The following is a 14675-nucleotide window of genomic DNA, read 5'->3' on the forward strand; positions in this document are numbered from 1 at the left end:
AGTCTTTCTATGAAGAATGTGACTGTGGATTAATTGAACATAAAAATGAGTCAAAAACTTTTCTCTGCCAAAGGCAAACTTAGGAGTAGGTGCTAGTAAGGTTTTCAAAACTGCTACCTAGGTAATTTGTAGATCTACTGTGAGCTGTTGCTCCAGGAAGTATAAAACTGATTTAACTGAGTGAGAAAGTTATTGGGGTACAGCCTACTTGTAAAACAGATATCAATTTTGTGGAAGTTTTCTAATTTTTACTCCTAGAAACAAGGCATTTCTAAAGCCTACTGCCTCCAAGATGAGGTTGTCATCTCTAAAGCCATGGTACCCTGCCCTTTTTCAAGTTATTCTGAATTCAGAGAGGACAGTAAGTTAACAGCTGTTGATTTAAGAATATGCTGACACCCTGGATGACGGATTTACCTAGCGGAATTTCTTCTATTCTGCCTTGCTAGTTTATGTGCATTGGTTTAGTGTGCTGGAGGGGCTGAGGAGGCAACAGTGGTGCTCTGCGGCAGCAGGATGACGTACTTTAGTCATTGAATAGTGTGTGATAATATTCAGCTGATGCCTCTCTTCTGAAGGATATTTTAGTTCTGCAGTTTCATTAATCACTGTAAATTTTCCTAATGCTCCGTATGCACTTTTCTTTTATAAAAACACTATAGTACTGCTATAAGGAATGATCTACAGGGAAACACTTTGCAAACATAATTGAGTTTATTAGCATGGAAAAGTAGTCTTTATCTTAGCTATCATTACTGTGCTGTCAGAAACCCTTGTGGTTTGCATATAGCAGGAGTTATGGTGGTGTTACAGGTATGTTGGCAAAAATTGTGGTCTCTGATTTGGGACAGTGATGGAAGCCAAATCAGGAAATGAATGTCAATGTACAAAGGTACCTCTCTGTTACAAAATTTTCTGAGGTAGGCCTACTGATACAGCACCATTTGCAAATCTCTTAAGCATAGATGAATCCAGTGCTTCTGATCCTTGTTTCCGACTCATTTAGTGTGTATGTTTATTTTATAATCTTTCTACTACTAATTTTGGAGTTGCACCATGTATTTAGTTCTAATGTGAAGTGATTGTACTTCAGCACCTGAGGCAGCATAGGTAGTTAAATGCCTCTATGCAGGAGCTAAGCCTGGGGCTCAAATAAATGCGTGTAGAAAACTGCTACTCAAAAGGCTTTGCAAACATACCTATCCTGTATGTGCAGGAATTAAATAGATAGGAGTAAACTATCTATTTTGGTCATATGGGAGTGCACAGAAAGAAGATGAACTTTAGCCTCCTTGGTGAGCAGCAGCAGCAAACTAGTGTTTCGTATACAGAGGAAGGAGAAGGAGTTGAAACCAAGTTCCGTGTGTGTGGAGTCTGCAGAGCTGAAGCTTGCAGTGTGGCAGTAGTAGCACAACCGCTGGCAGCGGTGATACCAAACTTATGTGTGATCCCTGGGCTGTACTGTAATGCCAACAGGTGGTGCTGTGAGTTATTGCTGCTTTTGCATCTTTCTCCCCTCTCTTCAAGTAGAAATGACCACATAAATCTGTTATAAGGGAAATCTGTTGTGGGAACATCTCCAAAACAAACTAACAAAAAACCCGACAACAAAGAACGACTGTTTAGACAAAGGTGCAACTTTGGACCAGGTGTAGCCATATTCAAAGCATTCCAATTTTAGGCTGTCTGCGTGTAGTGATCTTCTCGTGATACTTCAAATAGCTTAAAATTGCCCATAGTGGAAGTTGAGCAATGGTAACTGGAAGTAAAGAATTAGTGGCCATGGCTGTTTCTGGTTTTATGTCCAGGACCGCTTGGAAGAGAGTCAGAAGAGTGAAGAAAAACCTCTCCTGGTCATCGTGTTTTCTTACTGTTGAGGTGGGGTTTTTCCCCCTCTTCAGACTATAAGGGATCTTATCTGGTCCTTCTGGACTTCAGTTCCTGCTTACTGTGGGTCCAGTACTTCATTTTCTGTAATAACTTAAGAGAATATTGTCTTTTGTATGTGTCCATGGTTGCTTCACTTTCTTGTTTGCTGCCTCTACTCAGTGCTCTTAGGATGGAGTATACCATTTACAAGATCAAGGCTGTTAAGTCCTCTAATTCAGTATAATATCTCTGAGGCTTGCAAAGGTTTCTCAGATTTGCCTTTCATACAATGTTTTCTGGAGAAAACAAGCTGGCATACGGTCTTAATGTTACCGAATATCAATGAGTAAAGAAACAGTTGGAATTTTTAGAGAGGAAGATAGTTTTATGTTGTATTTGTGTTTTCTGGATCATCCTGTTCTGTCATTTCACTGAATCTGACATTGTCCACAAATAACTCAGGGGGTGTCTAGTTGTTCACCCATCATTTTGCAAACTCTTAATGGACATTTTGAATAGTTGTGATTCTGTATCATTGACAAAGTCTCCTATTTTGTTGTGCAGCTGTAAACTTCTGTAGTGAAGTGCATTGCTGCATAAGTGAGAATGAGAGTTCACATATGAGTCATTGTTCCTGCTCCTGTTCTTCCTTCATCTCTTATTTCCATAGGTAATAGGAAGTGTTAGAAAATTTTTAAGAGATGCTGTATTCAGTTGTTTATAACTTTGCTGAACTCTAATCTTTTGGACTGAAATACTTTATGCCTTTTCTTTGCCTTGAGTTTAATTTTGTTTAAAGCTTTCAGCCAAAATTCTTCATCTGTTTTCAGAAACAAAACTAGAATAATTGTCTGTGCCTTTTTTTTTTATGGCAGTCTCTTCTTTGAAATGTTGTAGTGCATCTCTGAACTGGAACATCTACTTGAAATTTTTCAGTGGATGACCTCTGGCTGAGCTCTACTGTTTTAATTTTATATGAAAATCTGCCAGAATTGAGCCAATTCTCTTTTGAAAATTTGTGATCTGGACATGGCAACATTTCTTTGTGGAATTCCCTGGAGACTGTCTGCATTCTGTGTGCTCAACAGGGTTTTTCTTTCAAATGCATCTCTGGACTGCAGTGAGCTGTGCAGAGCCCAAGAACCAGAATTGTTCCACGATAATTAGGGGGTTGAGGAGTGGTCTTATGGCACAAACACATTTGGTCAGTACTGAGAGCTGTGACAGTCATCCAAAAAAGCTTAATCTGATTCTTTAGAGACTCTAACAGGTAAAATCTGGAAAGGCTACTGAGACAGTGAACCTAAAGGTTTTTTTCTTCAGGAGTTCCAAACTGGACCAAGTTTGGCTGGACTCCTATAAGGATAGCAGAAGATGTTCCACACAAAGTCCACGCTTCCTGAATTTATAAGAGGAGGTGGTGGGGTTTTGTGTGGTTTTTTTGGTGGTGTTTTTTTTTTTTTAAGATATCCGAAATGCAACTTCTTTGCACATTTTTCCTACAACTTCAAAGAATTATTTTAGGCAGCTACCTAGCCTATAAAATTCAGAACAAATCAGAAAGCTACAGAAAGCCATTCAATCGGGACTGACAATGGGAAGCATTACATAATGGTAATAAATACATTATTTGAAAACATTTTTTTCCTTTTTTTTATTTTAAAGGCATGTCCCACTTGTTGGGCAGACTTTAAGCCCAGCAAGTAGCCTGAATTTCTCTGCTGCTTTTGAGATGGCTGGTTCAAACTTTAAGAAAGTTGGCTTTGCCTGTTGAGACTGTACAGCTTAAAGTACCCTTTTTAAATGAGTTTCCTCTGTAGCAAAATCCATGTAAATTATGTAGCCACTTGAAGTTGTGTGAGAGAACCTTCACTGAGTTTTATTGCTGTTCTTCCTGTGAACCAGCAGCAGAGCCCACTGCAGCAGTGTGAACTTCACAGGGACTTAGTCCCCAGTTGAGCAGGAGTTTCTTTTCCATGTTTGTTCAGTATACAAGAGAACAGACAGATTTTGCTGAAAGATGTTCCGGTCTGGCTGGTTATCAGAACTCTTATGAAGGTAAATTTTCATTTTTCTTCAAATCATGGCAGATTTTAAGTTACCTGCAGGTTAGTCCTGTATGCCCGTGTGCAACTGATGCCAGTGCTATCAGAAATTTGCAATCTTATGTACTCTCAAACACTAGGCACTGTTCTCTGTTTTTCTCCTCCTTCCCCTCACCTGACTGTTAGACTCCTGCCAATCTATAGCAGAAGAGTTTGAGATCTGTGTGAACTTGCACAACTGGTTTTAGTTATTCAGACCTTTCAGCTTTATCTAAGGGCTTGGGGTGTGGTCAAGCTGTGGCTACTCGTGGGTATCTCAAGAAAATTTCTTAGTTTTCCTCTACGAATGAGAATTTGGAATTCACATTTTTTGTGATCACTGTGCATGTTTTCCATCAGGAAATCCCGGCCACTATGTGACAGTAGCTAGAAGTGGAAACTGTCACACGTGTCCTAATGATAAATTGAGAAAACTTAATATTTCTACAAAAAGAATGAAATTCCTTGTCATCATGGAGGATACTTAAGGATCATAGCTTCCTGAAATAATTTATTGAACACGTAGACCCATCTTCATGAAAATGTTTATGTAGGTTATCTGGTATTTTAAGTAACAGTTGAACCATCTTTTTGAAAAGATGAAGAGGAACAGTTCTTGTATTTTTATGTTAATCACTTCTCCTGTTAACAGTATTATGGCTCTTGGATCTTCTGAAATGTATGGTATTTTTCTAGATGACTCTTAATCTCAAGGCTTCATTTTATCTTTTTGCTGAAAAATTACGGCTTTCGTTTAATAAAACATGTTTCCTGGTATAAGGAGAATCTGGTTTAACATTAAGGTGTGGGGTTTCACAGAAATGGCTAAACCAGCGTTAACAGCTCACTGCTGCTGGTAGAGATGGTTCTGCTCCCTTTCTCTCTTTGCGTAAGACCCTGGAGCTTCTCCTACCCTTATGCTGTCACTTGTCTCTTCTGGTTTCTTTTTCATAGCTGAAGTGCTGTTTATATGTCTGGTGTTTACATTAATTAGATTATAGTGAAAATAGAGGTCAGATGGATGTTGGGCCTGATGCAAAGGGGTGGGAGGTAAGCAGGAAAATCCCTTTTAATAGCAGCGAAGCAGTGGTAGGTTAGTTATCATGGACTATCACACTTAAGGTCCCCTGGCTATGGCTAAATTTTGTTAATAAGAAACAACTTAAAAAGATCTGTTCTCTTCTGTTCCTTTCATGCAGGGGATGGTAAATTATCATCTCAAGCTGATACAGTGAAATAACATCGATCACTTAGTTTGTCTCCATTGTGTTTTGGGGTTCAGTTTTGTGTGGTGGATTGGGTTGGGGTTTTTTTTGTTGTTGTGTTGTGTTTCGGTTTGGTTGGTGGTTTTTTTTTTTGATACCTGTTCTTGGACAAGTTCATCATCTACTAATCGTTGTGTAATTTAGGTTTGCTTAGTTTTATGTGATGCTGCAAACTTTCTGCATGAAATGCAGTCTCTTAAAACATCCATACAGCTGAATCTCTGCTTTCATAGACCTGATTAAGGGCAAAAAAGAATTATTAGAATCGTAGAATTGCCTGGCTTGGAAGGGACCTTTCAGATCATCTAGTTATCTGGTTTTATTAGTCTCGTGCAGCTGGTAGTGCTATTTTAAAGATTCTTTTTTTTCTAGTCTGTTCCTTTGCTGCATCTTCTTACAGTTCCTGCAGCCTATGACTTATATCTACCTGTATCGGACAAGAGCCCATAGATACTTGGCAGCTTTCCAACATGAATGAACTGTTGTGCATTGGTGAGCGGTACCACAGGTTAATGAGTTGCCTTTTTCAAATAAGCCATTAATAGGAAGCCACGTTAGCTAACCTGTGGGTTATTGGTCTATGACTAGGTCTTGGTGCAACAATCTTAAGGGAAGACTGGAGGCAGCTTTAGAATTAGACAGATGACACCAAAAGGCAAAGCATTTATATATTTTATTTTCAGAAGAATTTAGGAGCTAACCAAACATGTACATTTTTCTTAGAAAATTCTCATTCTGTGGGGGCTCGCTTACTTACAGTGCACAGGTGCTTCTTTGCTAGGATAAGCATTTCATTTAAATAATTTTGATGTAACTGCATTATGTAAGGCCAAGAAGAAAGATGTAGCTACATCTTGACAAAAAGCATCACTTCCTTTGCATCTTACTATGCAATAGGATCCAGCTCCCTGAAGTTAAGGTAGTAACATAATAATCTAGTTAACACCTCAGTTGTACTGGACTGAGGCAATAGGTGCTCTTAAGAGGGAAGACAGACCTGATTTTCTTATCAATGATTGTTCAGTCTTTCTAATGCGTATCCTGTGCATGTAGTCATAGTCTTACATTTTTGACAATGTGAAGAGTTAGATTTTTTTTTTTTTTTGCTTGAAGCTTTTATGGTACATATTGATACTATGTTTCGAATCATGGGCATTCCTGTTTTGCATGGCACAAGAAAAGTGTTACTTTTTTTTTTTTTTAATTTAAAAACACGGAAGTCTCCTTGCTCCTGAGTAGAGACCAACAGGGCCTCTAAATTTACTCATTAGTCATTTTTGTGTAAAGGTGCAGAATACAGAAGGAGAGCAGGTTTTGCAAAGAGCTTGATCCTTTACTGTGCTGTCACTCTAAGAAACATTTTTGTTATTGTTAGTAACTCTAAACTTAGTAATTTATAATCTCGTTACCCTGAGCTTTTTCTTTTTAAAGATTGCTAATGGTTCTTTGTATTAGTACTGTTTAACATCACTGCCAGTTAAAGGAATGGTGCAATTGTTTATATAACATGTTCAATTAAAAGCCATAGAGTATGCTGCTCTGCTCTCAAGTTGTGTTTCTTTTGGTAATACCAGTGGTTTGACTATCAAGCAGTTCCATTACAATCTCTTGTTTTCACAAACACCATAATTCTGCATTAACGCTTATTGATTGAAATGTCTTTCATACAGAGACTGTGTACAAGTACTGCCTGTGCCTTTTAACACTTCTAAATCTCTAGTTATTTAAGTTATGGAAATAGTCGTGCTACTGTACGTGGTTGGAATTCTTGACTAGCAATCTGAAAGTAAAATGCCTAAAACGTGAGGCTTGGCAGAGGCATAGATAAAGTCTCTGCTGAGCACTTTACTTTCAAGAAATTTCATTCTGGCTTTTCAATATTTATACTTAAACTGTCTTGCACAAAAATAAAAATCTGAAGTATATTGATGTCATGTATATATTTTTATGTATTTATTTTTGTGTATGTGTATATATAATTAGACACTAGTTGGTTCAATAATATAAAACTCTAAGCTAACAAACTGATACATTTTTTTTCCCTTACTCCTAAGAAAAAATCTCCCTGCCTCAAGGGGCTGAACCTACAAGGCTAATGCAGCAAGGCTAATGATTTTATTTCTTTCTTATTTTTTTTAATTGAGTTTTAGCATTGTGAAAAACAAAGGGCAGAATTTCAGAAAGCTTCAAATTCAGTGAAATCATGATTCCTACTAGAGGTCAAAATATGTTCTGAATTTCTTTTCACGCTTTAGGAAATCCCACTTGAAGTTCCTCATGCAGTCTACTTTTAGCTAGTTTCCAGAATGTCGGGTTTGGGTTTTTTACTTTTTTCTCCCCTTTCCTTAAAGATGCACTGTAATTTGCTATGTAAGCTGTCATTGCAAATGTTTTATATGTCCAGTATACAGAAAATCCATGACAGTCTTAGTTTTGATTTTTTTGGCATATAAGTCCATAATTTTAAAGTTATAATAATGCCTTTAAGCTGATTTTTGGTGGTACTTGAAAACCAAAATTTCAATTCCACTGCAATTTAGTAATAGTGTTGCCCTTGGTTGTGCTGCAGCGTGACCCCACACAGCAAGGCTTGGTGGGTGCTCAGTGGCAGAGCTTGCAGGTACAGGACCATAAAGCATGGGTTCCTTTCAGCTGGGAAGATGCAGGAAAATGCTTCTGATAGCTCTAACTGGGTATAGTCTAGGATAAAGTTGTCTGTGGATCAAAGTGAAAACATGAAACAGGCTAGACCTACTGGCAGCCTTCCAGCTTCTTCTCCTTCTTTGCAGGGTTTATATTCTTTTACCTACCCTGGCCCAGCCTGGGGAACCAGGTGCTTGCTGCCAATTAGTCTTGTCAAGACAGCCCACAGCTTCTCTTGACAAGCCTGACTGCTGACAGCAGCTGTGGGGTAGTCTTAGGCAGGATTTTAACTCCTTGCTTGCCAAATACTTTGCAGGTTAAATCCCGATGTCTCATTCTGCAGTAATTCAAATATGCGTCTAGTTTATGAAAACATGTTTTATACAGAAACTGATCTAAGATTGCCAGTGGTGCTATAGCGATAGGGTTTACTTGTCAGACTTCTGGTATGAAAGAATGTAAGTGGGAGTTAAGTCATTACAAAGGTCACTTTATAAATTTGTGTATGTTATCAGAATTGTCCCTCCCAGGCCATCTCCTACTTGATGTGGAGCATGGCTGTAGCTGTGTAAGACACCAGGCTGGTCCAGCAGTTTTCTCCCCAGTAGCTTGAAGTTTAATCTCTCTTTGGTATTGGAGCGTCACAAGAAAGTTTGACCATTAATATAGTTGTACTATAGATTACAATTAAATGTTTCATATTTTTAAACATTTCGTGTCACTTATGTTGCTGCAAACAGAAGCTCATTTTTAGTTGTGGGATTTTCCTGAGTATTCTTGTCTTTTACCTATGCATATGACCTTGCTACTATCAAGTGCTTTGTTCCAGTAATGTTTAGCAGTGAACAAAAAATAAGGATGCTATCCATAAAACCTCAGTGGGTTTTTTATTTTCATCAGAAATGGCAAATTTATGAACTGAGCAACTCATAGTGCAAGAGATTATTTATTTTGTTTAAGTGCATGTAGCAATATTTATTCTGCAGGTTAACACTGAATTCTCTAATTGCAATTCCTATGAAATCACAGCTTAAGCTGTCACTCTTCTCAATTGTTGTTGTAGAAACTTTTCATTTCACTCAAATTTGAAAGAAAGGCAGGTTTTTTTAATGTGTCTTCGAAATTGCATGGATAGCAGTGCTGCTTTTTCCTATGTAGTCACCACTGTAGATACATCACTAGAGAAAGGCAAGTAGAACTTTCTTTTTATCAATTTTAGTAGGTGGCAGTTAGCTAGTTTGTATTGGAGAATATGATCTTTTGCTTGGTCAGATAGAAAAGAAACATGGGAAGTATCTGGGTGCATGAGAAGAGCTCTGTGTGTAAAGATGATGCTTGTAAGCTGATGGAGGGCAAGGGTACTATGGTGGGGTAGAGGCATTAAGCAGGCTGTTGATGTTTTGAAAAATGTGGAGTATCAAATGAGAAGAAATAAGACTGTTTAAACAGCATAAATTGATCCCAGAACAGAGGAACTAGCTGTTTGCAAAATAGCCATTTTGCAATTGAATGAAATGCTCTGTTTACAAAATATCTTAAATTGAATGTTTCTACTGAGCTAGTCAAGGATGTGGGATATGATTGACCCATCTTTCCAACTTTGCTTCCAATTTCCTTTGCTTCTAGTGATACATAGCTATTACAATATGCTTTTCCTTAACTCAGAAGTCCCAAAAATTACGTACGAATAACCATTAGATCACTCTTTATATCAATTTGAGACCCATTTATATTTTAGAACTTGATAGAAAAGGGTATGCTTCGTTAAGTGTTCATAAAAGTAGAAAGAAATTCTGCCCTGCTAGGGAAGAGCTCCGTAACTTTTTCTCAGAGTACTTATAGCTTTTGCAGAGGTCATCAAGAGGGCTGCTGTACTTAACTTGAACACTGACTGGAACCGTTTATTCTGCCCACAAGAACTTAAAAAAAGTCTATCGGCAACTTCTTTTTGAGGAGAGTTAAACATAGCAGTACAGAAAACATTATTTCAGCAAGTCACCTAGAGTTCTCTTCTGTAGTGGGTACCTTACTTTGCTAACTTTATGCTTTTTCTTTTACTTTTTCAAATGATAAGGTGAAGTTATGAGTTGCCTACTTAGGATGTGTGGAGGTAATTTAAAGAAAACTACTTCTGTTCGATGTTGCTGGTGTTGATTTACATGTTGTTATAAGTGGCCATCAGGATACTGCCTAAATGATTTGAGAGTGTCTTTATTTGCAATTAATATGCATCATTGTCTTGAATTTGCAGAGCTTCTACCATAGATACCTACCAGTATGTGGAGTTCTCAGTAGATCATATAGCATTACTTCTTTGTTAATATCTGAAACTTATGCTTGCTATGTGTGGTTCCGTGATCCTTATATATTTAGATATGCTAGCTTTGTTGATGATGGTTATGTCATTACCTGCTAGACTTGTGTAAGTAAAGGGAAAAGAGTACTTCAGAAAAACTGTCTCTTTATTTTTGTTTCAGTGTTGTTCATGTTCTGTTCTTCCATTGATGGCTTTTCTGTTTGAGGGATTTTAGATTTTCTGAACAGAAAAGATCACAACTGTACGGTATTTTCTAATCTACCATGTGAACACGTGTAGTCCTGACATTGTCCTTTTTGAAACCCAAAGCCCAGTAAGGGGCTCCAAGAATGTATCTCACTGTTCAAAACGTCTTGGAATGGTATTCTTGAACTGAAGCTACCAATGGGTAGCTGCTTGGAAAGAAACTGGCAGAACATCAGCTATCCAATCTAAGACTGCTTTTTGCTCACTGTGAATCTGCACCAAGGAGGGGGAGGAGATTACTTCTCGCTTTCAGGTTGGAACAATGGCAAAATATCATTATTTTTCTTTGACTTGACAGCCTGCCAGCTTAAGTCCTTGAAACTGGTATCTTTCCCTGTGTTTTAGCAGGACGCGTCAAGCCAACTCAGCATTTTATTTTTGAAGTAAACATTTTCAGTGGCTGAACTTTCAACATGAATGTTCAAAGCAGCATCTTAAATAGAATCCTGATCTCTCTCTTCACAGCCCCACAGTTGATTAATTGAGATTTCTCTTCAAAGTAGCAGTCTAAGCCCTCAATATCGTGAACAGAACAAACCAGTGCTGCTGTGGAAGGAAGCAGTCTTGCCCTGGCTGCTGCTTCCTCCCTCCTCATCCGCTCCTCCCTTGCGTTAACACGAATGTTTATAAAGAAGTCGTAAACCAGATGGAGTAAACGATTGAGACTTTTTCTGGTAATTCATTTTAGTCTGGATCAGTTCCTTGAGTTGGTTGACTGAGCAGCTATACGGTGTGCAGACCACCTCCTGTAGCAGCACAGGTGGCCGGGAAGAGGCTGAGGCCTTTTCTTTCGGTTGCAATGCTGACTTACGCCAATTCTATGTGGTATTAGAATTACAGCTCAGTGTCCTTTACCTCTTCTTGGCAAGTTTGAGTTTTGATTTGGGGGTTCAGACGTTCATATTCTTCTTCCTGTGCAACTGCATTTCCAAATTATCAGAGCCTGCTAGGAAAAACGCAGTAGTACTTTGCCCTGCTAAGGCTTTCATGAACACTTGAGACACTTGGCCCCCTAACTTTGTCCAGTTAAAAAAAAAAACCAGCCACCTCTTCCTTCAAGCCCTCCAAATCAGTTTTTCAGGCTGTCTGCTGTGAGCCCATTTTTGTGTGTGTGTAGAAAAATGCATGGTTCCACTTAAGCCAACATATTCCTTGCTTTTTTAAGAAATGATGTCTCTAGTATTACAGTAGTAATTTATTATTTCTGGAATGCGTAGTGGAAGGGAGGAAATTGCTTTGTAATCCTTAGTGTTGCCCTTTCTTCCTTGCACAAGTGGGTTACTTTAAACAGTAGGTGTTTGCCAGCCTTATTCATTTTGACTGAATAAGGTTGAGGAGTGCTGATGTGAGCAGCTTTGTTAGTGCATCCCTAGGAGCAGTAGCCTATAGCAGGCGTTTGGCAATGTGCAAATAGGACATTAACCTCTTCAAGCAAGCATACCTTAATGGAAGCAAATGTCTTTAATAATGGAGTCTCTCGTCACTGCTAAGTGAATCATTTTAAAGTAAGGAGCAATCTAAACAGAAGTGTAGTCTCTCTCCATTCCTTTTACTTCTACCTCTGTGGTCCAAGGTGATGTGCCCCAGTGTCACTGAATGTGTTAGCCTGCTTGCCTTCTTATGCTCGTGCTAGCATTGCACTAAACAATGTGCAAGGAGCAGAGAGACTGGGACTTCTTTCCCCTCCCCTTTCAGGTTATTGTGTTTTTTGACTTGTAAGAATTGTCTGGTTTTTGTTTTCCTTCAATGTTTTGTCCTTGTTATCTTTCAATGTTTTGAAGCTATCATCATATGAAAATACCAAAACAAAGAATCTTGTAGATTTTTGTTTTTGAAATAAGCATGCTTTACTTGTTTGGTAAGGTGTCATACATTATGCAGTGTTTCAGCTTTTGTGAAGATTTTTACGAGTTAATATTTTGAATGTAATTTACTGTATCAACTAATTTTTAAATTGGGTAACACTTTAAGGGTGAAATAACTGTGTTATCTTTAGGACAGAGCACAACCTTGGCTTTCAATGCTCCTCCTAGGAAGTCACAGGTGGAAAGCACTGGCTAGATCTTGTGACACTTCTGGAAAGAGTGGCCCGAGTTTTCACAGTAATCTATTAATATGTGGTATTTCAGGATTAGAAACAGGTTGTAACTGCTGCCTTTATTTAAGTCATATTATACCAATGGTTTTCTTCACTTTCTTTGTAGTTTCATTATTTGTTCACTTGGAGTACTTGAAGACTACACTCATGCAAACTTCATGGCTTATTGCAAGTGGGAATATAGTGTTAAGATACTATGTCTTATCGCTTCTGTAATCCCTGTAGGGTGCTTATTACTGTTATTTTTTTAAGATAACTTAGGCCAATTTATAGTATTAAAAAGAGATTGGTTTAGGAACATTAGTGTAATTTTCCTGAGAAAATCTACAAGTTCATGAATTCACCTTGTGGATTTTGATGGAATTAAATTTAGTTTTTGTTCAGGCTAAAGTAACTTCTGGCAGTGCTCCTTTGTAAAACCAGCATGATTTTAAGGCCAGTTCAGAAGTAATTTGTATTTTGTCAACCTTAGCGCTGCCACAAGAAATCTGTGGCACATTGATTTAAACTCATTTAAAATTAATAGATTGAATATTAAATATTTTAGCAATGACTCAAGTTTTATTCCAACACAAGGTTGAGAGGTTTAACTGAGACAGTCACCCAAATTCAAGAAACTGTTTTCTGTTAGCGAAGGATGGTTCCCAAAGCAACCGCTCCCTCCTGGAGCCACCGGGCAGCTTGTCCAACAGGCTGTGTCAGCTGGCTGGCAGTGGTGTTACGAGGGGCGATACGTTGACTGTTCATCTTGCTGAGCAGAACTGAGGAATGATAGTGGTGTCTAAAGTTAAGTACCATTAAGCATGAAATTTCAAGATAAGCTTCTGTGTCCTTTTCGTATTTTTAATAAGTTAAAATGGTTAGCTTGCAGCCCCTTTGCCACCTGTGCCCAGTAAAAGAACATTACTGGTTTTATTTGGAATGCAAGTATGTCTTCAGAGGCCTGAATGACCTAATGCTTTAAGTAAGGCTTTATTTAAAATTGTATAGTCCTTATTCTAGCAACTTTACCTTTCGCTTGCTCTGTTAAGGCCCTTGCTCTGAACCAGTTATAGTATTTTTTACTGTCTCGTAGGTGTGCTAGGAAGTTAATGGGGGGAAAAGAGAAATGGGGGTAAACTTCAGAGTTCCAAAGAACTTTACTTTTGCTTTAATCTTCACTTTGTACTAAGATTTTGTACTTGTAACTCTTGCTGTCTGGAAAGGTTACTTTTATGGAATCTTTCAATAATAGTGTGGCCTAACTTTAAAAGTGTTTCAGCAATTTTAGTGCTTACAGAGGTGAATGAAGACTAATCGTATTTAGTACTTTCCTGATGTTACAATGGAGTTTCTGCCTAGGAATGCTAACTTATATTCTACTAGTGATTATTCAACGCCATAGTTTTTTGTTCCAGTAAATATGCATAATATTTCAATATTTTTCTCCCTGTTTTGCAGGTAAAGCTTTAATATAAGTTCCCAATATTTTCTATTAACTCTTACTGCTGTCCTGGATTTGGCTCTAGTGTGGAGAAGCAAATTATTTTCCTTTGTCCTGTTACTGTTAGATTTCTGACAGGGGCTTAAGCATACTAAATCCCTCAACTCCTCTTAGATTTCTGAAAAACAATGATGATTATTTTAGGGAAGTGCTGACCTGCTCTTTTATTGAAGAACTTGTCTTGTATTCCACTTACTTTCCCATTTTTAGAATCATGGTTCATATTCCTCTGGCTTCACAATCATATAACATCCTTGTGGCAAGTACAGCAGTTGCTTACCTGGAAAAGTAATATTAGAAAAGAGTGTATTTTTAGCTGCCTTTTGATGTGATGTAGCAGCTGGAAACAGGGAGGAGAGGCAGTATGAGGTGATATGACAGCACTGCCAACCACAACTTGGGAACCACTGCTTTGGACTTGAGACCAAAATGTGGGGAAACCATTTTTACAGGCCTGAGTATGCCCATTGTGCCTGGCACTTCAGTGATCCAGGTGCTGTGGCTTTGCTCTTCATTCTCAAAAGCTTTATTTGAGGGTCGTCCCCTGGACTCTATTTGACAAATATTGTTAGTGGATGAAAAAAAAAGTTCTGTGAAACTTTTTGTTTATGTTAATGTGCATTAAAAATATATAATGAGCAGGCAGTTCCATGCACTCATTTAAGATATA

At 38.1% G+C, this 14675-nt stretch overlaps 1 protein-coding gene across 9 annotated transcripts in view; it reads left to right on the top strand.

Annotated features, from left to right (window-relative positions):
* Positions 1-14675, top strand: part of SOCS5 (suppressor of cytokine signaling 5) — a 91113-nt gene that overhangs the window by 66012 nt on the left and 10426 nt on the right. The gene's annotated exons all lie outside the window — the stretch shown is intronic.

The sequence above is a fragment of the Rissa tridactyla genome, chromosome 3 (genome assembly GCF_028500815.1).
Source record: "Rissa tridactyla isolate bRisTri1 chromosome 3, bRisTri1.patW.cur.20221130, whole genome shotgun sequence".
Taxonomy (NCBI): domain Eukaryota; kingdom Metazoa; phylum Chordata; class Aves; order Charadriiformes; family Laridae; genus Rissa; species Rissa tridactyla.